The following is a 27,525-nucleotide window of genomic DNA, read 5'->3' on the forward strand; positions in this document are numbered from 1 at the left end:
GACAAGTAAAATACACAATTAGAAGAAGAAGCGAAAGCTGGGGCAGTGAAATGCAAAGAAGTGGTAGTTCTTCCAGATAATCAATTAGAAAGATGAGGAAATGTTTCCATAATTTTCAACTTGAGGAAGAGAGCCAGCCTTGCATGGACATAGATATAGCTGTTCACTAGGCAAGCAGGGATTGGACTGAGGAGAGGTGATGGGAGACAGGTGATTTAATAGAGAGCATAAAACAAAGGCACAAGGCATCAAGAATGAGACTTTCAAGGACAAATAATTTAGTGTAACTGCATTATAGTCTAAAAGAAAGGACATTGAAAGAAATAACACTGGATGTTGTTGGTATGTGCTGTTGAATCAACTACGACTTGAGGTGACCCTATGAACAATAGCTCTGAATCTTGCCCAATCCAGAGTCAGCCTCACCGTCCCTGACACTCCTGGCTGCATGGGTCCCTGTGCCACCGTGTAAATCTACCTCATCTAGGGTTCTTCCAGGTAACCAAGAAGAAATATGAGGAAATGTATCAGTAATTTTCAACTTACTGAAAATGTTCATCTCTTCTCCTGAGCTGACCCTCTACCTTCCCAAGCAAGATGTCGTTCTCCAAAGACTGGCCCCTCCTTACAAGATGCCCAAAGTATGTGAGACGGAGCTTCAAAATCCTTGCCTCCAAGGAGAAACCTCATTTCATCCTCTCCAGGACAACCTCTTTGTTCTTTTGGCCGTCCATGGTATGTTCAACAATCTTCTCCAGCACCACAGCTCATGGGCATCAATTCCCCTTCCATCAATCTTCACCTCTGTCTAGCTCTCACTTGTTTCTGTTTTTGATTCATATAATGCAGGAGTGACATCCACTTCCTAAACCACATGCCTCTGGAAACTATGAACTTGGAGAAACGACAACAGTTCTAGAAAGGATTCAGGTCTTTTGTTCATAGGGCCGCTGTGAGTCATGCTCAGCTCGACAGCAATCAGTAACAATGATACTCTGGCCAATAAAGCTTTGACTTTCCTTTCCCATCTGCCTGAATTTCAGACTCTGAACCTGTCTTCTCATAAAATGATTTTCCCTCATCCTGTAGTTAACCTTATTTCCATACACTTTATCCTCAACTGTCTTTTTCCAGAGCACTCATCTGTCCAGCAAACTCCTTTCTCCAGCATCATACACAAATGCAACATGGCCTTTACATTTGATCATTAAAAGCACTTATTACAAGGCTGTAGTGAAGATAGCTATGCTCAGTCTATGAAAACACTGCATAAGACCATTATTGTAAAAACAGAAGGATAATTAATAAGATGTGTATAAAAGTCCAAAAGGGAAAGGGGAAAGGGCCAGAAGGTGGGTAGGGGAGGAAACCACTAGAATAACAGAGTTTGTTTGGCACATGGCTGTGGATGTGGATGTGGATGTGGGTGCGGGTGTGGGTGTGGAGGGGTGTGTGTGAAAGAATTAGGAAAAAATGATTCAATGGGGACCTGAAAAGACAGAGTAATAATATGCATAGATCAGCGGTAATTGATTTTATAAAACACAATATATATTGAATGTGGGAGCTCTTGTGGCATATATGATTGCATGAATGTAGAAATGTGTGAAACACAACATATATAAATGTACAAATGTATATGAATTTTGTATGCAAACCAATAGAAAATAAAAACAAAGTATGGGGGGAAACACGATTTTAACACTAGCCATTAGAAATTTGTTGACATATATAGAACATATAGGCAAATGAGGCAATACAGCCTTGACCAAATACATATATTAAGGATATATGGAACAGAAAAAAAAAAAAGGATATATAATAAAAATTGCTAAGGAGACCACCTATATACAAAGACCTCTTCCCATAATAGCTAAGTGGTCTGAGCACACAGTTTATTTCCCATCAGGGTAATGTGTTTTGAACTTGACTTAAGAGGCCACCTGCCTAACATGAATGGAGGCACTTTACCCAGTGCATTAGGTTATTTTTAAAAATAAAAAAATAAAAAATTGAGAAAAGGATTTATACAAAAATGCATTGGCTGGCCAGCTTCAAATATGTCTGCCTCCAGAGCCAGGCTTTTTTTAAACCACCCCACATGAGCGTTAAGCCCCCCTGCTGAGTTCTCAGACCTCTGAGGACTGAGGTAACAGGCTTCCAGCTGTTCCAAAAGCTAAATGATGCCCTGCGACGTCCCTTTTTAACAGTATTGGTCTGTGGAAAGGGTATGGGCAACCTTATTGCAGGTTTCCTAGGGTCATCTATGGGGACCCCACTCCACACAGGCTCACTCTAGAAAATTCCTGGGATAATTTGAGGAATGTTTGAGACCAGCTACAATAACTCCTACATAATTATAAGTTATGAGGCCTCAAAGAATCATTTCAAGTGTTTTAGCGGCATAAACCATGGAGAGCATTGTAAAGGAAGACCACCTGCCAGAAGAAGGCTTCATTTTGGAACCCAGGGAGGTCTCCACGTACAGATCTCACAGAGTCGGGTTTGAAAAATTTTTGCATCATGAGTAACAAAGGTTAAATACTTGGTGCTGGGTGACAAGTGAAGAGTGAATATGTTGTGTAATGGTCGAGAGTCAGAACAAAAAACACCACCTTCTCCTACTTGGAAAAGAAACTGACTAAAAGCACTGTACGGCAACAGAGGCAGCAGTAAACAAGCCTAGTAACCATCAGACATCATATTTGCCACAGAGAAGGTGAATTAGAAAAAGAGTACAAGTACTAAAACAACACAGAAGGAGGCTTCTGTGGAGGCTTCTCTTCTTATTGGAGAGCGCAGCTCCACAAGCTGGATGTCCGGCCAATAAGCCTTTTAACAATTCTTTTTCTGGCACTGTGGCCAAAAGAACACTCTCAAGTCATAGATAATGCTGAATGGGCTATATATAACCTTTCAAATAAAGATGAATTTGACTACAGGTACATAGATACAATCATAAGCTAATCTTATGTACATTTAAATTAATAACAGGCAAATAGGGGCACGTCTGCTAGCATTATTAAATCTGGAATGTGCTCTCTCCTTAAATTTCACTGGGACCTTGAGATGGATAGAATTCTAACATCCAAAAATGGAAGGAGAATTCCCAGATTAAACCCTGTGACTGTAAGTGTGAGTCTGTTTTCCCTTTGTTGTCAATTAAAGTAAAAAAAGCCAAGGGGAAGGGTGGGAATCACTAGGATGGCACAGGTGAGCAGATGGATTGGGACAGAGGTGGGGAAGAATCGGGGAAATTCAATGAGGACTTGAAAAAAAATGGGATAATTTTAAGCATAGATCAATAGTAATTATGTAAGAGACAAAGAATTTGAACAATTGTATGAAATGTAATATAAGTGAAAGACTGTATGAAACACCATGCACATGAATGAAAAGTAATAAAAAATGATTACCTGTATTTCTGACATTTTAACCCCATCATATTAAAGTTCAAAAGAGAGTTTTTACCCATTCTAAAAATAAATAAGTGAAAAACTAATGAAAGTCATACCAAAGGAACTCTGGTAGCATAGTGATGGGGCACTCACTTGTTGTTGTCATTGTTATGTGCCATCAAGTTACCTGCAACTCATAGCAACCCTATGTACTATAGCTCTGATCCCTGCTCTATCCTGAGCCAACCTTATTGCCTCTGATACCTACCCCCATTACTCTAGTCACTGAATCAATCCATCTCGTCAAGGGTCTTTCTCTCTTGCTGTCCTTCCACCTTCCCAAGTATAATGTTGCTTTCCAAGGACTGGACCCTGCTTGCAACATGCTCAAAGGACGTCAGACAGAGCTTCAGAATCCTTGCCTGCAAGGAGAAGCCTGGTTTCACCCTCTCCAGAACAAAACTGTTTATTCTAGCAGTTCATGGTATATTCAATAATCTCCAGAACCACAGCACAAAGGCATCAATTCTCCTTCTGTCTTTCCTCGTCATCATCCAGCTTTCTGGTACATAAAGCATAGTTGTGAAGACCATGGCTTAGATCAGGAGCACAAGACTGACATCATTGCTCTTTAGCACTCTGAAGATGTCCCTGATAGCAGGCTTTACCAACGTAATTTATCTTTTCATTTTCTGACTACTGTTGATTGTAGAGCCAAGCAAACTAAAGCTGTTAAAAGTCTCTTCAACATCTATCAGGATGGTGCCAATCGGCCTAGTGGTGAGAATCTTTGTTTTCTTGATGTTGAGTTTCAATCCATATTGAAGGCTGCAGGCTTTGACCTTCTTCAGCAAGTACTTCAGTTCCTCCTCAGTTTTAGCAAGTAAGGTAGTGTCATCTTCATAATGCAGATTGTTGATTCTTCCAATCCTGATGCCATGTGATGAATGTTCCTCCTCATAGAGCCCCGCCTCCCAGATGATCTGTCCCATATATAGCTTGAAAAGGTACCGAGACAGGACACATCCCTGGCATACATCCTTCCCAATTTTAAACCATGCAGTGTTTCCTTGCTCTGTTCTGATGACTGCCTCCTCGTCCAAGTATAGGTTTCACATAAGCACAATCAAGTGTGCTGGGATTCCCATTCTTCTCAGAGTTAGCCAGAACCAATTGCCTTTGCATAGTCAATGAAACACAGATAGACATTCCTCTGGGACTCCCTGCTTTTTGCCAAACTACTAATCAAAATACTGGCAGTTTGAACTCACCTACAGGAGAAAGATGAGGCAGTCTGCTTCCTTAAAGATTATCACCATAGAGAACTTATGGTCCTGCCAGGCTGTTGTCCTGCAATGTATTGGAATTGACTCACTGGCAACTGATGGGGTTGCTCATACCAGAAGAGGATGAATTCTAATGTTAATCTTTTATAAGCAGTGTCTCATAAAAGGGAGAAAGAAATGTAAAGTAACACACAGGGGGAAGACAAAAGCCATATGACAACAGAGACAGATGCAACTAAAAGCAGTGAAGGAATGCAAAGCAGTGCTTGCAGTCACCAGAAACTAGGAGAAAGAAATAGAATCGTTCTTCTCTCAAAGCCCTTAAAAAGAATTAACACAGCCAAGACGTGGATTTGAACTCCTGACTTCCAGAACTGTGGGTAAATAAGTTTCTGCTCTATAAAATCATCCACTTGGTGATAGTTTGTTATGGCCAGCCATAGGAAATTAAGACAAGCTTAATAAGGCTTCTTTTTTTCCTTTCTCTTGTTACCACAGTTTACATCAAGTCTCCACAAAAGGAATAAGCCATTCCTTCCAGGCTGCCAGCTTAGAAGGTGCACAATAACATACTTTAAGTGGCTCAGAGGTTTTATGTTGCAACCTCTTATTTGCATGTTGTACATGGGCTCTGTGATGAGCGTGTGCTAAAAATGTTTCATCGTGGCTTAGCTGTCACAGGAACTGGACTCCTGTGTTTGGTTTTATGGCTGATCTTTGCACATTGTTAACAAATACTGTGGAAATCCAGGAACCCTGTTTTTGAACACCTGGTAGAAATCACTGCCTCTAATATCTTATCCTAAAAGAGGAGCGTGGTTAATGAGATATAATCTAAGCACTTTGTGAAAACTTAATTTTGAAGTTATGGACCTAATAAACATATATTAGCACCTAGTTGATACACTGACTATATTTCACTTTCAACAGTAAAAAAATATGCCTAGGACCAGGTGGCTGGTTTTGTAAGATGTTATAAAGTTCTAAAACATATTGTAACCTTTTGTTTTGTTTCGTTTTATTGAGTTGGTCTTTTTTCAACATTATTTGGCTAATAAAACTCAACTTTTGAATCCAACATTTTAAAAATGAATAAAGTGACAATACACTACTAAATACCTAGAACACAATACCTAAATACTGAATACCTACAACCACAAACTTGATTGTGGAACTGAGGTATTTTTACTTTTTTTTTTTTTTTCCAGAACTTAGGTACTGGGGAATCAATGTATATGGTAACCATCAAAGGCTCATATGGTAAGCGGCTTGTGAGACCTATGAATCCAGTGATGCTGACAAGAGTTCACGTTTCTAAAGCATCACGCATCTTCTTTCTTGCAGGACCAGAGTCATGTGACAGTGATGTGGATTTTAAAAAAATACCTGGGCCATTTGAAACAATTATTCAGAGTCAGAGGTGAGGTAAACCAAGGCCAACGTATAGTAAATATTTTGTCTAGAATCAAACTGCCAATACAGAAAACACATAAAAACCATCTACTGCCATAGAATAAGTTCTGACTCATGGTGATCCTCCATCAGGTCTCCGAGGCTGTAAATTCAACAGAAGGAAACTGGTCATCTTCCCTCCTCACAGTCACTGGTGGACAACCAGAGATGTGCTGCATTTTGGTTAGCAGAAAAACTAGCTACAGACAACGGTAAGTAGATAATGCATTAAAAAATATTTTTTTCTCATTTCTTCTTCACTCTTTTATTTTTTCTTGTCTTTCTTTCTTTTTCTTCTTTTTTAAAATAATTTTTTATTCATTTTAACGTAAGTTTACAGAAACTTAGCGTTTCCTGTCATTCATTGTTGCACTTTTCTCCCTGCCCACACCCTCCCCCCAATTAACTTTTCTACTTGATGAGTAAAAGAAAAACTCTTTCATTGTTATGCAATCCATCCCCCCAAGTCCATTGCACTGTGCAGCCATCATTCTGGACTCCTATCATGACAACGATATCTAATCATATATCCCTTTTAAACAGTTCTCTCCCTCATCTGTTTCAATGCAGTACACATCATTCCTCCCCTTCTTCTCTGTCATCCCTCAACCCCAATGTCAGTCCTGTTTTACAATAGTGGCCCTATGCAATATTTGTCCTTTTGTGACTGAGATATTTCATTCAGCATAAGTTCCAATCCACCCAGAAATATTTCAAGATAAGTTCTTCACGATCCATGTCCAAAAAACCAGCCATTAAAAACCTTACAGAGCTGAGGTTTAATCTGACACAAACAGGAAGTGGTAATCTGTCTTGTATTGGTTATGTGCCAGGTGTCATGTTGAACACTTGATGTAGATTATCTCTTACCTTGAAAATTCTATGAGAAAAAAAATAAATCCTCTATTTCTATATAACAGAATACCACAAAGAGAAGCTCAAAATAGCATAAATGTGTAATCTCACAGTTTCTGTGGGCCACAAATCCAGCACCACTCAAGATTTTATGAGATTCAAATCAAATTGTTTACTGATGGCAATCTCATTTGGAAGATTAGATAAGACTGAATGAGTAAGATTCTATTCCAGGAATTCTTCAAACACATGAAGAGCTTGATCTTTAACAACTTTATTAGCATTCACCATCTTTCCTATCCTCCTGACCCATCCTAGATTACATGAGGCAACATCCTCAAATAATCAGTTGTATAACCTTGAGAGGTAAGGGAGGAAATTACTTAAATCCAGCTCTCAACTCCACAACAGCAAAAATAACTCTTTACTCAAAAATCTCATAACCATACTTCTTGATCTTACTTTAAAGTTACGGTCACATTTTTTTAAATGAGTAATCAGCTCTGCTTTTATATTTGTGAGTAATTTCTCTTTGAGGAAGATTAGTATTGAACACTCATTTCCCATTTTCACTGTTGCTCCCCTCCACCTTCCTCTTAGCACGCTCCATCCCTACTAACTTTCTGTTTCACGAACACATCCAAATCCCTTCACCTGCTGGGTCTATTTGCTTTTCTCTCTACCTAGAATTCTTATTTCACTAAGAAAATGTGTTGCATTGGGGATACTTGCTGTAAAGGATCTATCCAAATCATAAATAGCAAGGATGTCCATTTAAATGCTAAGATGTGTCAGATTCAAACTTACGTATTTTCAATTGCTTCCTATGCAGCCAAAAGTTCAACAATAAACAAGGAAGACTGAAGATAAATCAATGCCTTTGAATTGTAGTATTGGCAGAGTATTGAATATACTGGTGACTATCAAAAGAACAAACAAATCTGTCTTGAAGAAAGTACAACCAGAATGCTCTTTAGAGGTATGGAGAGTGAAATTTTTTCTCACTTATTTTGGACATATTTTCAGGAGGAATCAGTCCTGAGAGAGAGAGCATGCTGGGAAAGGTTAGGGGAAAGGGTCAACAGAAGAGAGGAAGACCCTGAATGAGGAAAAACTGGCATAGAGACTACCACAAGGGGCTTAAGCATGAAAGAGACCATGGGGTTCATGCAAGGTAAGGCAAGGGTCAGATTTCTTGTTCACAGGGTTACTATGAGTCAATCAAGTTGATGGCACCTAACAGCAACAACTACCGAGAAATGCTCTTTTTTCCCCTAAATTTGCATGGTGTTGCCAATATTGATAATCTGTCTCAAATGTGGTCTTCTTGGAGAGAATATCTATCCTGATCATATTAAAATTATTGAGATCATGCCCTTTTCAATTACTTGCCCTGCATCTGAGAGTTGGACAATTGAATAAGGAATTGATGCCTTTGGATTGTGGTGTTGGAGGAAAATACTGAATATTCCATGGACTGCCTTGGAGAAGGTGAAGCCAGACTGCTCCTTGGAAGTAAGGATAGTAAAGCTTCATCTCGCTTACTTTAGGTATGTTACTAGGACAGTCTAGTCTATTCCTGGGAGAGGAACAATATGCTTAGAAAGTTGGACAAACAGAGGAGAAGATCAAGTGGATTGACACAGTGACCACAGTAATATCCTCAAGTATGTCAGAGATTGTGAGATTGACATGGGATAAGACGGGGTTCGGATCTGTTTTTCACACAGTTGCTGTGAGTCATACTTGACTCAATGGCACCTAAATATAACAATAATTATATTAACTGTAGGAGTCCACTAAATATTCCTTCATTCTATCACACTACCCTGTTTTTATAGCACAGTCTAAGTTATTCAGCTATTTGCTTACTATTTTTATGGTCTGTATTTAACCCACAAAAATTAGATTTCCATAGAGGTCAAACATTTTTTCACCACTCTGTCTCATGAGCCTAAAGCAATTTCCAGCACATAATTGCCCAAAAGAGCTCTAGTGGCTTAGTGGTAAGGAACTGGGCTACCAACAAAGAGGTATGTGGTGCAAATTCACCAGCTATTCCATGGGAGAAAGATGGATGACCTCCTCCTGGGTGGTCTACTGCCTCTGAAAACTCACTGGAGGGTCAGCTATGAATTGATTCCAAGTCAACAGTACACAAAACAACAAGAAGTGTTCAATACATTCTTGTTAAATTAATAGTAGAAAATCCTTTCCATAAAGAGAGAGACCAAAAAATACCCCGTATCTCACATCACAACAATATGTGTGTGTATTCAGCAGCCTTTAAATTTTGTATTAAAAAAAAAAAGACAGACATTCTTATAACTTTTAATCATTTTTAAACCAAGAGATATACTATGGACTGCTAAGAGAACAAAAAGGTCTGTCCTAGAGAGGGCCAAACCAGGCTGTTTTTTGGAGGCAAATATTCTGAAGCTCCATCTCACTTACTTTGGGCATGTGGCCAGAAGGGACCAGTCCTTGGAGAAGAACATCATGCTTAGAAGGGTGGAGTGATAACACAGGAGAGGAAGACCCTGGATGAGATGAACTGACTCAGTGATTGGGGTAAGGGGGAGGGGGAGGGCGGGGAGGGTAGGTGTGTTGAAAACAAAGAAACTGGCTGAATGTGTAGACCAAAGTTCAGAGCTGTTGTACAGAGGGTCACTATGAGTCACAAGCAACTCAACAGCATATATTAACAACAACAAACCAAGAGAATTTTGCAAACTGACACTCTGATTTATTATTAATTATATATACTTAATGCTCACAAAGCCTTTAGAGACATTATATGTTATTGATGACACTAAGCCTAATCAAGAATCTGAATCCAGGTATTAACCAGCAACAGTAAAACTGAATATGTCCTAGTCCTTTATCCATATAAATTATACTGTTTTAGCTCAGTGATGATTTGCATATTCATAATAAGAAGATGTAATTAAATCTGTAGAAAACAAATGTGCTTTATGAGTTTGATTTCAAATGCTACCTGGAAGCATTATTCTCAACCTCCTAGATTCTATGCCTTAATATAAACTGCTTAGATCACATTTGTACCATTCTTTTTATTCTACTACATTGTTAGCTGCCTTTGAGTTCAATTCAGCTCATGGAGATCCAATGTACAACAAAATGAAATGTTGTCTGTTCTTGTGTCATCTTCAAGACTTTTAGTATGGTCATTGTTAATGTGTGTTTGAGTGTCATTCAGCCTATAAAGTTCATCTTTCAGCACAATGTCAGGCAATGTTATACTGTGAATCACTGAATTTTTTTTTCCATTTTCTAATTTTTAGAAATAGATTGTAAGACCTTTCTCCTCATCTATCTCATCTGGAAGCTTTGCTTAAATATATTTATTTGGGCATCTCTACTACCTGAAGTGCTTGCCACAGAAGGCCAAGGACTGCAGTGTTCAATATGGATTAAAGCTGAACATCAAGAAAACAAAGATTCTCACCACTGGACTGATAGACAAGCATCATGATAGATGGTGAAGAGATTGAGATTGTTCACAACTTTAGTTTGATTGGCTCCAAAATCAACACTCTTTGGCACCAGCAGCCAGGAAAGATATAAAAAGACGTACTGCGATGGGAAAGTCTGCTGTTAGAGACCTCCCCAAAGTACTGAAGAGCAATGATGTCAGTCTGGAGACAAAGGTGTGCCTTATACAAGCCATGGTCTTTGCAATCACTAGGTATGTGTTAGAGAGCTGGAAAATGACTAGGGATGATAGAAGGAGAATTGATGCCTTTGAGCTGTGGTGTTGGAGAAGAGTATTGAATATACACCATGGACTGCTAAGAGAACAGACAAGTAAAAAAGAGAAAAATCTTCAACAACGTATTGACACGGTGACTCCAACAGTGGGTTTAAACATAAGGATTGTGAAGACGTTGCAGGGCCAGGCAGAATTTCACTCTGCTGCTCATAGGGCCACTAGGAGTGGAAATTCATTCAATGGTACTTACGAATAACATGCAGTAGGGTAGATTGTTTTCATAGAAAAAGTTATTTGGTCCTTTTACTCCTTTACTGTGAATGCTTAAATCTTCTACAGCTGTGATCTTAGAGGAAGTGTCCAAGAAAGTTGACAATAAGAACGATAAATACATTTTAACTGTGATGACAACTCTAAGACTTGGAGTAAATAATGAACTAAAAAAAAAATACTTCAAGGCCACATAATGAACATGGGAGAGAAGGGGAAAAAAGGCATATATGCCACCCCAGAACTGGGCATCAGGCTTTCCTTGTCTGACACAATCCTGGAATCAAGTCAACACCTAGAAGTATAAAGCACCTTTGCTCCAACAAGCAAGGGGAACTTTCTGAGCCCCACAGTCTCACTACTGGCTTATCATTTCCTTCTTTTTGTCTATATATTTCCATTTATCCTTTAAGATCTTACTTAGATTCCAATGTCCTCAAAAGCCTCTCTGACAGTTTAAATTCTTACATGAGTCTTTCCTGAGACTTGTATGACATATATAGTGTATGCCACATATGTTAGCATTTTATTGCACATTGTTTTATTTTCCAGCAACACCAGAGCTGCCGTGAAATGAGGAAGGTCTTATATTTCTTTCATACCTTGCAAAGCCCAGGACTTTAGTGGTCTAACAATGCGGACTTTGTAAGTGCATGTTTTATTATTGCTAGAAGGACTTGAATGCTAAGCTATTGGCAAGTTGCTTTCAGAATTATCAAAATCTAGTTGTTAATAATGGAGTTTGGGTGACTTAGTGGTAAATAGTTATACTGATTACCCAAAGGCACACTGTTCAACTGATTGCCTTTGAAAACATGCTGGAGGGACAGCTATGAGTCACTTCTGACTTGAGATAAAGAATAACAGTTGATAAGGGACCTCTCAGTTGCCTAGAATAGCAGTGTGGCCAATCCATGGGAAACCAGTTCAAATACACCAAATTGCTCCATGTGCTAATGATGGGCAATTCTGGTGCAATTTACAGCCTCTGAAAACCCATTGGAGGATAAGTTGGTTCTGACTCTACAGTTGTTGTTGTTGTTGTTGTTGTTGTTGTTGTTGTTGTTGTTGTTATGTGCCGTTGAGTCCTTTGCAACTCACAGCGAACCTATGTACAGCAGCCCTAAACCCTGCTCTATCCTGTGCCAATCACAATTCCTCTGACACACCCATCCTGATTACCCCAGTCACTGAATCAGTCCACCTCACAGAGGATCTTCTCCTCCTGCGCTGTACCTCCACCCTCCCAAGCATGATGTCCCTTACCAAGGACCTGTCCTTCCTTACAACATGTCCAAAGTATGTCAGACAAAGCCCCAGAACCCTTGCCTCCAAGGAGTAGCCTGGTTTAACCCTCTCCAGGATGAATCTGTTTGTTTTCTTGGTAGTTCATGGTACATTCAATACTCTTCTCCAGTACCACAGCCCAAAGGCATCAATTCTTCTTCTATCCTCTCTAGTCATTGTCCAACTCTCTGATACATAACAAGTGATTGCAAAGACCATGGCCTGTATCTGACACACCTTAGTCTCCAGAGAGACACCGTTGCTCTTGAGTACTTTAGAGAGGTCCCTAACAGCAGACTTTCCCTTCGCAATACATTTTTTTATTTCCTGGCTGCTGGTGCCAAGAGTGTTGACCATGAAGCTGAGCAAACTGAAGCTGTGAACAATCTCAATCTCTTCACCATCCATCCTGATGCTCCCTATTGGTCCAGTGGTGAGAATCTTTGTCTTCTTGACAGTGAGCCTCAGTCCATACTGAAGGCTGCAGTCCTTGACTCTCTGCAGCAAGTGCATGAGGTCCTCCTCAGTTTCAGCAAGCAGGGTTGCATCATCTGTGTAATGCAGATTGTTGATAGATCTTCCACCAATCCTGACACCACACTTCTCATAGATCACAGCCTCTCAGATAATCTGCTCTGCATACAGGTTGAAAAGGTATGGAGATAGGACACATCCCTGGCATACACCCTTCCCAATTCTGAACCATGCAGTGTTTCCGTGCTTTGTTCTGACGACTGCCTCTTGGTCCAAGTATAAGTTTTGCATTAGCACGATTAAATGTTCTGGGATTCCCATTCTTCTCAGAGTCAGCCACAGTTTGTTATGATCCACACAGTCAAACATCTTTGCATAATCAATGAAACACAGATAGACATTCTTCTGATCTTCCCTGCTTTGAGCTAAGATCCATCTAACATCAGCAACAATATCCCTAGTACCACGACCCCTTCTAAACCCAGCTTGGACTTCTGGCAGTTCTCTGCTGATATGCCATTCCAGTTGTTTTTGGATAATCTTCAGTAGAATCTTGCTTGCGTGTGAAATCAATGATATTGGTCTGTAGTTTCCACACTCTGTTGGGTCACCCTTCTTTGGAATGGGAACAAATATAGATCCCTTCCAGTCAGTTGGTCAAGTGGTTGTTCTCCAGATTTCTTGGCACAACTTGGTGAGCACATCCAGGGCAACATCTGTTAGCTGAAATATGTCAATTGGTACACCATCTATTCCTGGAGCCTTATTTTTTTGCTTTTTCCTTCAAAGCAGCTTGAACTTCTTCCTTCATCACCATAGGCTCTTGCTCAAGTGTTATTTCATTAAATACTTCTGTATCTGCCAATTCCTCTTGATACAATGACTCAGTATATTCCTTCCATCTTCTTTTAATACTTCCTGGATCATTTAATATTCTGCCTAAAGCATCCTTGATTATAGCAACTCGACGTTTGAATTTGTTCTTCAGTTCCTTGAGCTTAAGAAATGCTGAACGAGTTTGGCCCTTTTGATCTTCTGACTCTAGCTCCTTGCACATTTCATTCTAATATTTCGCTTTGTCATCCCATGCTGCCTTTTGGAATCTTCTGTTCAGCTCTTTAGTATCTTGAATTCTTCCTCTGCTTTGGCTTCTCTGTGCTCTAGTGCAATCTTCAGAGTTTCTTCTGACATCCACTTTGGTCTTTTCTTCCTCTTCAGTCTTTGTAATGACCGTTTGCATTCTTCCTGGATGACACATTTGACATCCTCCCACAACTCATCTGGTCTTCACTCATTCATGTTCAAGGCCTCAAATCTGTTCCTGAGATGATTCTGAAATTCAGGTGGGATGAACTCAAAGTCATATTTTGGCTCCTGAGGATTCGGTTTAATTTCCCTCAGCTTCAGCTTGAGCTTGCATATGAGTAGTTGGTGGTCTGTTCCACAATCAGTTCCTGGCCTAGTTTTCACAGCTGATATTGAGCTTCTCCAGCAGTTTTTTCCCGCAGATGTAATCAGTCTGATTCCTATGCATACCATCAGGTGAAATCCATGTGTATAACCTGTGTTTATGTTTCTTATAAAATGTATTTGCAATGAATAAGTCATTGATTGTACAAAATTCAATCATTCTATCTCCAGCTTCATTTCTGTCACCAAATCCATGTTTTCCAACTACTGATTCTTCTTCTCTGTTCCCACCTTTTGCATTCCAGTCACCCATTATTATCAATGCATCTTGATTATATGTTCAATCTGTCTCCAACTGTAAAAGTTGGTAGAAATCATCTATTTCTTCTTTGGCTCTGGTTGTTGGTGCATATTTCTGAATGATAGTGGTATTCACTGGACTTCCTTGTAAGCGTATAGATGCAATCCTGTCATTCACAAAGCTGTACTTCAAGATGAATCTAGAAGCTACTTTTTTACCTATGAAAGCAGCCCCATTTTTCCTCACCTTTTCATCTCCGGAGTAATATATCATATGATCATCTGACTCAAAATGACCCATGCCAGTCCATCTCATCTCTCCAATGCCTAGTATGTCACTATTTATGCATTCCATTTTTTTCTTAACATTTTCTAATTTTCCTACATTCATGGTTCTCACATCCCATGTTCCAATCACTAGTGTCTGCTTACAACTGTTCTTCTTCCTTTGTATGTCCATACTTGAAAGTTCTACCTAAATTGCCCTTTCTGTTAGCCTATGTGTGTTCTGTTGTACATAGGGTTTTCTGAGGCCTGCTATTTCAGAATGGATGGCCAATCCTTCTTCCTAGCCTGTCTTAATCTGAATGTTCAGATTTAGAGTAGTATCTGACAGACAAGCAATTTATGGAGCAGTGAAAGATAAATCCCTCATTGTGGAGTTAACCATTAGTGACAGTGTTGTCCCTGCCCTTAGCCCAGTGCCTTGACCCACGTATTTCCAAGCTCCATCCTCCACCAGGCTACCCCTTCACTTCTACCAGCACATAACAAAAAGTTATGAAAATTTAAAAATGTAGAATAAAGCTGAGAAACCTACAAGGAAGTTCCAACAACAAAAATAAGATAAAAACTTCTAAACCCATAGAATATCTTTTCAAAAGAGTATGTTTAGCAAAATAATATAAAGCAAATGAACCTCATTTTTAGGTTAAGGCTCTTTTTCCCTATTGATATAAAAAACTTCCATTAAAGACTCTTAACCTTTTGTTACCTCTGCTAGCCTAGCAGTTAGAGAATTGAGCTGTCAATCCAAAGGCAGATGGTTCAAATCTATTAGCTGCTCTGAATGCAAAAGATGGGAAATGTCTTGTGTGATTTACAGCTTCTTTAGTGGGCCAGCTGAGTCTAACTCCAAGGCAATGGGAAAAGATGAGATGGTCTCACAGAGACCTACCTCAGCACTAATGAGCATGTTTCTTAGGGACCAGTTCTTAAGGTCCCAATTACTCCTGCTGTTGCTGGTGGAAGTAAATAAACCTTGTTTTAGGGTTTATGGAATCGACCTAATAGAGCTTCTATAGCTTATCTCTTTAACTAAGAGACATTTAATGCAAAATCAAGGTAATAATACCTACCCCACATGGCTGCTAGATAGTCTGTATTGGTGATGGGTAGTGCTGGGTGTTAGGTTCCTGATAGTATGTGACACTTAGTAGGTCCACAAGAAAGGGAGATAATACTGTTATAATCTTGATTTAATTGCCTTTCCATAACCCCAGCATTAAAGTCTTAGAAATCCAATTTATTTTGCTGTTTCTTATCACTTTCTATTCAGAAACTTTCATTATCATTGCCAGTCTCCATCCAGTTTAAAACCCTCTCCAAAAGATTGAGTGTTCATCCTATCAGTTTTCTAAGGCTGAGTTGTTGCTAATACAATTACCATGCCTAGACCTTTATCAATAAGTTGTCTTCACACCTAATCAAAGCAACACTCAGATAATGTGAATTTTTTGCATCCCTGTTTGTCCTTTTTTTGCTGTTTGCTTTTGAGCCTCGTGCATCTTTTAGAAAAGTCACAAATTTAAAACATAAAGAACTGAAAAGCAAAGCAAGTGCATAAACTATTTGCTGTAGTTCTGACAGAAGATCAAGCAAGATGAAGAGGGAGATAAAAATTAATGAATAACATGAGGTAATGAGGCTTGGAAATTATCTGTTCATACCAATTATATACATTCTTTCATGCTCTCCTCTCCATTCATTTTTTCCTTTTCCCATTATTACAGATAATTGAGAAATGAAATATGCAAATCCAGTGTTATCTAATTTGAAAAAGAAAAGAGGAAGTATTGTACTAAGGAGCTATATTATGACAAGGGGGAATATTTCCTGAAGGCATTATTCTCTCTATCTAGAATATCATCATTTTTTAAATCCAGATGCTCTTTCAAGGAGATGATTTTTTTCCCCCATTGTGTCTGACTCCTATCTCCAACCATGTGCTACTTCAGTTTGAAGCCACATTTACTCAAGGCCCAGTTTCTGTCAAATTTAAATAGCAACATTTTCTGAGGCTAAATAAAGAATAGCATTTCAGCCTAAAAATACTGAAAATCTTCTATCTTGACAATTAACCCAAATTGCATTTATAATTCTTAGGATTTGCTCTACTTTTTAAGACTGGCTTAGTTCCCAGATAATTTATGAAATGTCATATTATCTCTCCCATTTACCTAATAACCTAGTAACACAAAATTTTTAATTACTACTAAATACAAGATACCACTTCAAAAATGCTTTTTTTAAAAAAAAAATTCTATTTGTAGGTTGTAATTTTTGTTATGTGTCAAGTCAACTCCAACTCACAGTGACCCAATGAACAACAGCTCTGAGCCAATTTCATCATCTCTGACACACCACATTACCCCTGTGACAGAGTCAATCCATCTCACCCAGGGTCCTCCTCTTTTGCGCTGTCCCTCCACCTATCCAAGTGTGATGTACTCTCCAAAGTACATCTCTGCAACATGCCCAAAATATGTCAGACAGAACTTCAAATTCCTTGTCTCCAAGGAGCAGCTTGGTTTCACCCTTTTTAGAATGAAACTGTTTCTTCTCCTAGACATCCATGATACTTTCAATACTTTTCTCCAGCACCACAGCTCAAAGTAAATGACTAATGACAGAAGAATCAATGCCTTTGAGTTGTGGTGCTGGAGAAGAGTATTTTGTGTGGAGATTGCTAAATGTTACCTTCTCAAGAGAATAAAAGAAACAAAAGGTAACAAGTAGCTGGAATTTACTAAATTTATGCTTGAGTGGCAGGAATGGTTAAACGTATTGCTACTAGCCAAAAGGCTGGCATGTGAGACCCACTCAGCAATGCCTTAGCTAGCAGGTCACACAGCCTTGCACACCCCCCGGAACAGTTCCACCATGCAAACATAGAGTCTCCATGATTTGGGATCAATTCACCAGCAACTATCAACAAAAACTATTTCAAGAATTTATACTTGTTTCCTAATTCCTCTTAAATCTTTCCCATCATTTGACTGTGTTCAGTAACCATTTGCTGAGTGCTTGCTCTAGACCTCAATATACGTAAAAAAAAAGTTAAACCTGGCCATCAGAAACAGGTAGTCTAGCTGGGATTTCTTTTCAATAGAAAGCACTTCACTAGATGAGACCACATTATCATAAAAAATACCTAACAACAGTACACACTAAATACCTAGAGTTTAAGAGTAAGGATTTTGGATTCAGACAAATGACGTTCAGTAATAGTCTGCCTGATCCAACTTTTCTCTTCAATTTAACTGGTTCTGCTCAGGTCCATTAAAACCAAAACTTACTTACAGTATGACTCTACACGCTCCCAACAAGAAAAGATTAGATTAGTTCCATACTTAGGAGCACCAAAAATAACCCAAACACAAGAAGGAACCAAATTTTATATTCTCTACTTTTTAATTAACAGATAGTGATTGGAGGCAAGAAGTGGTTGCCACTGAACATGGAAAGTCACTTTATAGTCAAGCCAAAACTGAATGTTGGGAGGAGAAAAAGAGAGATCAACTATTATGTTAAAGCTACCAGAACTCTCCCCATCCCTGTAGAGAACACATTTGCCAAGAGGACTTTTGCCATGTCTTTCATGAGTAGGGAATTATTTGTTTGGGTTTTGAGTTGTTTTTATTATGTACCGTCTAGTTGCCTGCAACTCATAGCAATCCTATGCACAACAGCTCTGAACTCCATCCTATCCTGAGACAATCTCACTGTCTCCAACACATCTGTTCCTATTACGCCAGTCACTTTGTCAATCCAGCTCATCCAGGATCTTCCATTCCTGCATTTTCTCTTCACCCTTCCAAGCATAATGTCTTCCTGCAAGGACTAGTCCCTCCTGGACACATGTCCAAAGTTTGTGAGACAGAGCTTCTAAATCCTTGCCTCCAGAGAGCAATTTGGTTTTAATCTCTCCGGGACAGACTTACTTTTTTTTTTATTTCAACAGTCCATGGTATGTTCAATACTTTTTTCCAGCACTAGAGCTCAAAGGTATAAGTTCTTTTGTCACTCATTCATTGTTCAGCTCTCTGATATATAGCAATCAATTGCGAAGAGTAAAGCATATTGTGATGGCAAAGTTTGTGGTTAGAGACCTCTCTAAAGTGCTGAAGTGCAAAGATGTCAATCTGGAGACTAAGGTGCACCTGATACATGCCATGGTCTTTGCAATTACTTACTATGCATCAGAGAGCGGGACAATGACTAGGGATGATAGAAGGAGAATCGATGCCTTTGAACTGTGGTGTTGGAGAAGAGTATTGAATATACTATGGACTACTAGGAAAACAAACAGGTTTGTCCTAGAGAAGGTGAAGCCAGCCTGCTCCTTGGAGGCAAGGATTCTGAAGCTTCATCTGACATACTTTGGACATATTGCAAGAAGGGACCGGTCCTTGGAGAGGGACGTCATCCTTGGGAGGGTGGAGGGGAAGATGCTCGATGAGATGGAATGATTCGGTGACTGAGGTAATGGGGGTAAGTGTGCCAGATATGGTGAGATTGGCACATGTTTATCGCTGTTGTATATGGGGTCTCTATGAGTTGCAGGCAACTTGACGGCACATAACAACATGGCCTGGATTAAGCAAATTTTAGTCTCCAAACTAACATCTTTCCATGTCAGTACTCGGAAGAGGTTCCTAACAGCAGACTTTCCTAATCTAATTAATCTTTTGATTTCCTGACTGCTGATGCCAAAAGTGTTAGTAGTGGAGCCATGCAAACTGAAATTATTAACAATCTAATCACTTTTCCACCCATCATGTTGCTGCAATTAGCTCTGTGGTGAGAATATTTGTTTTCTTGTTGTTGAGCTTCAATTCATATTGAGGACTATAGTCTTTGACCTTCTTTAACAAATACTTCAGGTCCTCCTCAGTTTCAGCAAGCAAGGCTATGACATCTGCATATTGCAAATTGTTGATGAGTCTTCCTCCAATTCTGATGCTACCTTTATCCTCTTAGAGACCAGCCTCCCAAATGATCTGTTCCACATATAGATTGAAAAGATATGGAAACATGGTGCATCCCTGATACACTCATTTTCTGATTTAGAACTGTTTACGTGCTCTGTTCTGAGGATTACCAATCCTCAGTCCTGAGGATTCTCTATTAGCACAATCAAGTGTTCTGGGATTCCCATTCTTCTGAAGGTTAGCCACAATTTGTTATGATCCGCACAATCAAATGCCTTTGCATAGTCAAGGAAACAAAGATAGACATTCCTATGGTATACTCTACTCTCAGCCAAAATCTAACTGAATCTACAGACAACCACATAAATATTTTAAAACTGGCAGTTTGTTTTGCTTTTTAATACTATTAATGTGAGACCACAGTAGACACTCTTGATCCAGAAATATTCATAAAATCTGAAAGTTGTGTTTTGCTAAGATTACATGAGACAGACACTCTCTGTTACATCAGTATCTCTTCCATCTTTGACATCTCTGCTTCCATATGACAGGGTTGTCAATAACATGACCCCAATTTCGCACTATGTGACACAAAAATAACAACAGACTATGGAAAGGCTCTCATGTGTTGTTCACATGGTCTCTATGTGTCGTAGTCGAAGCTAGGAAACCTAACAACACCAACAACATACCACAAGTGGGTCCATAAGAGTTGTTTTCCTAAAACATCTCTACATATTAGGAAAAAACCACCTCTCTTTTGTAGTTCTCTTCTTCTGAAGAGTAGAAAACCATCTCTGTTAGCACCCTAAAAGTTCTTACCTAAAAACAAAACCAACATAGAGAAAACAAATCTAAGATATAGAAAATAAGAGATGTATTTTGTTGCACTATCATTTGAACTCTTGGATCTAGCCAACCCTGAAGTTCTTAGATTTCAAGGGTACTATTATATATAACTATTTTAAATCCTGAATTTCATAACTTTAAGAATCATAATGTGCTATGTCTCCTCAATCTGTTTAAAGTTCATATATTTATGATCTCTACTTCCTTCTTGAGACTGGAGACAGGAAGTGGTTGGCACAGAATATATTTAGTCGCTTCTAGATAAGCCAAAACTTATTGTAGAGGGAAAGATCAAATGATGTGTAAAATTGGCCAAAATTATCTCTCCCTCTCTCTTCGTGTGTGTGTGTGTGTGTGTGTGTGTGTGTGTGTGTGTGAGAGAGAGAGAGAGAGAGAGAGGAAAAGATCTCTTCTTTCTCCAATTCACAGAGGTACGAGATTTGGTATCTTGCATTTCACTTCTAAAAGCCAAGGGTATCATAACAATATCACGAGAGTACTTACGGAGATATCCATGGATAGGGTGGATAGAGAATTTTCCTGAGCATTTGATATCACTAATAAATAATTCTATACTGACTCTGAAGAACAATGATAATAGGAATACATGGTAATGAATGTCAAAGCAGCTATGAAGTAGCATTCTCTGATTCTGTAAAGATTTATCATACTGTCAAAAGCCTACAGCTTCCAATCTGCTAACCCTTATACTTGGTAAATGGAGATCTTTCTGAAGAGAGAATTTGCTGTATTTTCCTTGTTCCCTCAAATGTCCCATCTGTTGAGAGAAATGAGTAGTAGACATTAGTTATTTTAGCTGCACAGTGTGCAATCTATTTCCTTTTATTACTACTTTTTCATTTTGAGGAATTCTCTCTGGATTTACTCTGAAGAATAGACTAATACCAAGACAAGCAAGTTAAATTCTCCTCCCTATAGTTTAAATACTGAGAAAAGGTACGAAAGGATAAAAATATTTCTTCCTTCAACCCAGTAGCCTCATCTTGATGCTTCAGCACAGAAATGTTTCTACTGGCTCTGAGTCAAGTATATACCCTCCTAGTAAATTTTTTTACTGTCACAGTTCACCCGAGTAAATTTCTATTGTTTGCACTCCTGAAGACTTGTCCAGCACAGCAGCCTGCTTCTCCACTAAATATCAGTGCTCCCCTTCTGCAATACAAAGTTGTCTTACAGAGGCACTACCAGCCAGGACTCCATTCTCAAGCCTTCTGAGTTCATGTGATTAGTTCTCATTTGTAAAATATTAGTAGCAATAATCTGTCATTTCTAAACCCATGTGTTCAAAAAGTATTTATGCCTTCTCTCTGCTCATTTTCTTCCTAAGGTTCACTAGATGTTGGTTCTCAGCCTGATCTTGGATGTCACATGTTGAAAATAGTAGGGCTTCCATTCACTTCGGTCTTAAATACATAATTGTGTGGAGTAGAATTCCTCCTCCCCAACTCCTAGCACTATCACCTCTGAGAAACTTGCATTATGGTCAGCCACTGATATTTCACATTTTATCTCTTAGAGCAGCTGGTAGTATTTTAACTAATGCAAACCCCATCTAATACAAATGAAAACACAAAACCATTTTTATTAGCATTTGAAAACTTGGAAACAACTAGGGAAAGCCTTCTTTGGCAGGAGCAAGAGTCACTCGACACTTCGCCCAATGATCCAGCTGCCAAGATGCCAGACACTGACACCCGCTCGCTCTCCTCCACTCTGCTCTCCCCTTACAAGCACAAAATGACATTTTCTCTCTCCTCAGCAAGACGTCACTCAATGTGCATGCTGCTCAAGACAAATTAAGTTCTGAAGTTGGTATTGCCTTATTAATGACATCATGGAGAAATCTTAACACTTCTGTCTCCTGACTACTTTCAGAATCTTCAAAGAAACTTTGAGCCAAAGATGCAGGTTGGACAGGCCTAAACAAAGGAGCAAGTAATGTGTCCTCAGAGAGAAAGAGCTTGGAAAGAGGCTAGAGAGTTATGGTTTTTATTAGTCTTTAAATTCTTCTTTCACAACACTTAGAACTTTAAGAGAGCTACTTCAAACATTTTTATTTTTCTATGGCTGACTAGGTTATATTAAATGAAATATCTGCCTTACTTCTTTTCTCTTTTTTGTCTAATTTTTTTTTTCAATAGCAGTGAATCACCTTGTAGAGATGTGTGAGCTTGAGATCAGGGTGTATGTGCATGTACACACACCAACTGTGTGACTGAAATAATGAATATTTGAGATATGCTTATCAAGAAGTCTTCTGGGGTTTGTCTGGACACTATCTACAGATTTCCCAGGCCATGATCCTCAGGCCCTGAGCCCCATTACTCTTTGTAGTCTTTGAAGAATATTTTAAGACAGAGTGGGGTCTGAGTTATAAGACTGCAGTGGGAAAAGCACAATTTCATTCTAATCACAACACTGTGGCTAATGTATAGGAGTCCACAACCTCCCAGTGAGCCTTCTCCAGTCAAGGAAACAGAGCCACAATATTTCCCATGCCTCCTGCAGCAAAGATTGTTGTTGTTGTTGTTATGGGCCATCGAGTCGCTTGCAACTCATAGACACCCTATGTTCAACAGCCCTAAAATCTGCTCTACCCTGGGCCAATCACACTGCCTCCAACACACCCATCCTGATTACCCCAGTCACTGAATCAACCCACCTCATAGAGGGTCTTCCCCTCCTGTGTTGCCCCTCCACCCTCCCAAGCATGATACCCCTCTCCAAGGACCGGTCCCTCCTTACAACATGTCCAAAGTATGTTAGATAAAGCCTCAGAATCCTTGCCTCCAAGGAACTGTCTGGTTTAACTCTCTCCAGGATGAATCTGTTCGTTTTCTTGGCAATCCATGGTATCCTCAATACTCTTCTCCAGCACCACAGCTCAAAGGCATCGATTCTCCTTCTATCCTCTCTAGTCATTGTCCAACTCTCTGATGCATAACAAGTGATTACAAAGATCATGGCCTATATCAGACATACCTTAGTCTCCAGAGAGACACCATTGCTCTTCAGTACTCTGGAGAGGTCCCTAACAGCAGACTTTGCCATCGCAACTTGTCTTTTAGTTTTTTGGCTACCTGTGCCAAGAGTGTTGACTGTGGAGCCAAGCAAACTAAAGCTGTGAACAATTTCAATGTCTTTGCCATCCATCCTGATGCTGCCAATTAGTCCAGTGGTCAGAATCTTTGTCATCTTGACATCGAGCCTCAATCCATACTGAAGGCTACAGTCCTTGACTCTCTGCAGCAAGCAAAGATTAGGAGAGAATATACTGAAATTCAGAAGTAAAAAACTCATCTTGTTCAAGAAGGCAGGGCTGTGCAGAGCTCAGAGTCAGGTACCCTGGTTCCTTTCATTTTAGGTGGCCATATGATCACTGCCTTAAAGTTTCTGTTCGTCTATCCATGTTGAGCTATATCACTGAGTAGGTTCTCAACTCATAGGAACCTCATGTGATAGGATAGAAGTGCCTGACTAGGGTTTTCTAGGCTATAATCCTTATGGAAGCAAATCACGAGGTCTTTCTCTTGTTAGCTGGCCAATAAGTCAAAACAGCAAAACTATTTTTCCAGTTTCTTCCACTATACATTAAAGAAAATAATGTTCATTTTGCTAAATTCTTGTGAAAATTATTTCTGTATATATGAGGTACTTAACACAATGCCATCATATTTATATTTAGTAGTCCCAGCTCTGGTGAACTAGTTCTAAGAAGCTGTGTTACAATCTCAAAGGCTTTCAGTTCAAATCCACCAGCTGTTCCAAGGGAGACAGATAGGCAATCTCTTCCTGTACAAGTAATTGCCTTTGAAAATCCATTCTAGAATAAGTTCCTACAAGATAGGACACAACAACAACAACAGAATTGGAGCAGTAAGGAGAATTATGCTTTGCCTAATACCATAGAATACCAAAAGAATGAACAAATCCATCCTCAATAAAGTGCAACAAGAATACTTCTAAAATAGAAGATAGCAAGACTTAGTCTTATATATACTGGACATGTTATCAAAGGGATAGTCCCTGGAGAAGAAACTATGTTGGCAACATACAGTGTCAATGGAAAATAAGAAGATCTGCAATGAAACTGATTGACACATTTGTGTCAAAAAATTGATTTTTCTAGCCATTATGTTAGCCCCTGCTGTATGGGACATGATCTCCAGCTACCTCAACTGTGGACATGTGATATTTCAAATCAGCAACAGCTGTGAGACCAGTACAAGAGACAATTTTCTACATTGTGAGGTTCCTGGTGAACATGGTGGAGAGAGAGTGAAAAGACTATGGCACTGTTGTGAAGGCATTGTGACGAAGTATAAGTAGAGGAACCCTGCATTCAGACTAAAGTTAAAGATTCTGTTTGCACAATGACTGAGGAAAACAAAAGCCTTTTACATTTGTGCTACTGAACTGAACTAATTGAGGAATTATGCCTTATTTATCTGGCTTGGAATTGTTGGACTAAACCTTGACTTGCAATGTGTGATCTTCTTTGCCTCTCCCACTCTCTAACCTATCTCTCTAATAAACTCCACAACTGTGAGTAAAGTCTGTGAGTCAACCACAAACTAATGGGCCCAGTGGTTCATAGAAATTGGTGTTGGAGTATGTGTGGTGGCATGTATGACCAAGCAACTATTTGTTTGGGACTGACGGTATTATTGATAGGGACAGTTCCCCTTGATGGAGAGGGCAGAAATCAGACTCAGCCACCCTCACAGTGCATCAGCTCCTATACAACAATATATGCCAGAACGGGCTCTTAACTGGAGCAATAATTGTGAAGATGGCTCAGAACTAAACAAGGTTCAATGTGCTACACACAGGATTGCTATGACTCAGCTGATGCTACAGCACCTAACAAAAATAAATTCAAGCAGTATCTTACTGAAGTCTTAATACAGAGATTGGGATTGTTTCTGATAAGGCTTATGTACCTCTTATGTACCCTTATGAAGGGTCATCCACAAACCTTCAAACACCAAGTTTTTCAGAGTTAGAAAAGAAGTAAGGGTATGATTGCCATGGTTCTACTGTCTTCACTCTCAGATATTCTGCAAAGCACTCTTCAGGAAATCCAAGTAAACCAATAACACTTGAATTGCTGGAATAATCACTTTTATGGTTATAAATGTCTTTCTCAAGTATTTATATCTACTAAATTCTTTGTAAATATATTTCTCTTCAGAGTATGGGAGACATTTTGTTTTTGCATTAATTTTTCTTGCCTTTTCTATAATGAGGGATCTCTGATGACATAGTAGTAAAGATCTATACTGCCAATCCAAATGCATAGGGTTCTAACCTACCAGCTGCTCCACATGAGAAAAATGGACAATCTCCTCCCGCGATATTTACTTTCTCTGAAAATCTCCTAGAGGGTCAGGTAGGGGTCAGATCCAACTCAATGGCACACAGTATTTCCATAATGAGGGAGTTCTGGTAGCACTGTCCATAGGGAGTTGTCTTACTCAGGCTGCACTTCTCTCTCTGTCTGAATCTACCATCAACTATGTGGAAAAAAGATGAGTAATCTCCTGTGCAATTTACAGCCTCTGAAAGCCACTAGAGGGTCAGCTATGAGTCGCTCCAACTCAACAATGAATTTGATTTTGTGAGAGTATTTCAATAATGCACATCTGGATTATTTTTTGTCAGTTCTCTATCATGATACTAGGTAGTTGGAAAGATTTGCGTGTGGGTTGTGTTTTTTCAAAACTTACATTTCTATCAGCCAAGAAAATGGTACTTGCAAAATCCCTTATGAGGTTGGTGTTTAAAATTATTTAAGACACTTGGGGAAAAGATTATTAGCAGCATGAGAAAGTAAAGTGACTTCCCTTGCTTACTCATGTGTGATTATATGTTTGATTTTATAAAGCTCTTAGGACACCAAGTACTTGAAAGAGCTTAAGAAATACTTCTTTATGATAACTCTGATGATTTTGAAGCAAATTACATAGTCTAAGAACAAAATGCAAATCTTTGGCCCCTGGATACCATAATGTCTCCTTTTAAGCCACCTTGTCAAGATCCATTTATAACCTTTTTAGTAGGTTTATAATTCTTTCTCTTTCCTTAGAGATTTCCTGCCCATTAGAGACCATAAATTAAAGCACATCAAGATAACAATTTGAAGAACATACTTCCATTATGAAAGCTTCTTGGATAATAACCAGTAGACAATTTTTGTTTCCAACATTTACAAAGAGTTCTTTTCTTTTTCCAAAACCTCAAAGTACACGTTCAACTAACTGGTCAACACCCTATATATTTTCCATTTCTAATACAGCTATCCTTTGAAGTGATAAGGTGAAAAGTCACATATATATCTTTTTTTCTCCTCCAAATCTCTAAAGTTACAATTCTGTACAGAGTTTCTTATTACATAAGATTTTTAACATAAATCGTTGCTGGACTGAGAGAATAAGATCCTGAAAGGAATAAGATTTAACTATAATAATTTACTTTTATTAAAGTTCAAACTTAACATACATAGAAAGACAGCTATTATACATATTTTGTCCCATTATTTATGTCTTCTCTCTATCAATAGTATATGGAAAAGTGCCTAATGGAAAGAACAGAGGAAACAAAGAAAAGAGAAGGGGAGAGACAAGCAGAGGAAGAAAGAGAACAAAATGAGGATTACTTTCTAATTTGTGAGAAAGTTGCTGCTTCCTATGGTTCCTCAACACTGCACACTAGACAGTATTGTTAGGTATCCTCAAGTTGATTTTCTACTCATAGCAGCTTCACATGTCAGAGTACAACTTCCCCTGAGGATTTTCTAGGCTATGCTCATTATGGAAGCAGGTCCCCAATCTTTCTTTCATGAAGCTTCTGGGTGAGTTCTAACATCCAACTATTCCATTAGCAATCAGTGCCTAGTCCTTGTGCCACCCACGTACCTGGAGGTAATATTACGATGGGACAGTTCCCCAGCACCAGAGCAGTAGTTTTGAATCCTC

The sequence above is a fragment of the Elephantulus edwardii genome, unplaced genomic scaffold (assembly GCF_000299155.1).
Source record: "Elephantulus edwardii isolate Elephantulus edwardi_28Jun2011 unplaced genomic scaffold, EleEdw1.0 scaffold00065, whole genome shotgun sequence".
Classification (NCBI taxonomy): Eukaryota; Metazoa; Chordata; class Mammalia; order Macroscelidea; family Macroscelididae; genus Elephantulus; species Elephantulus edwardii.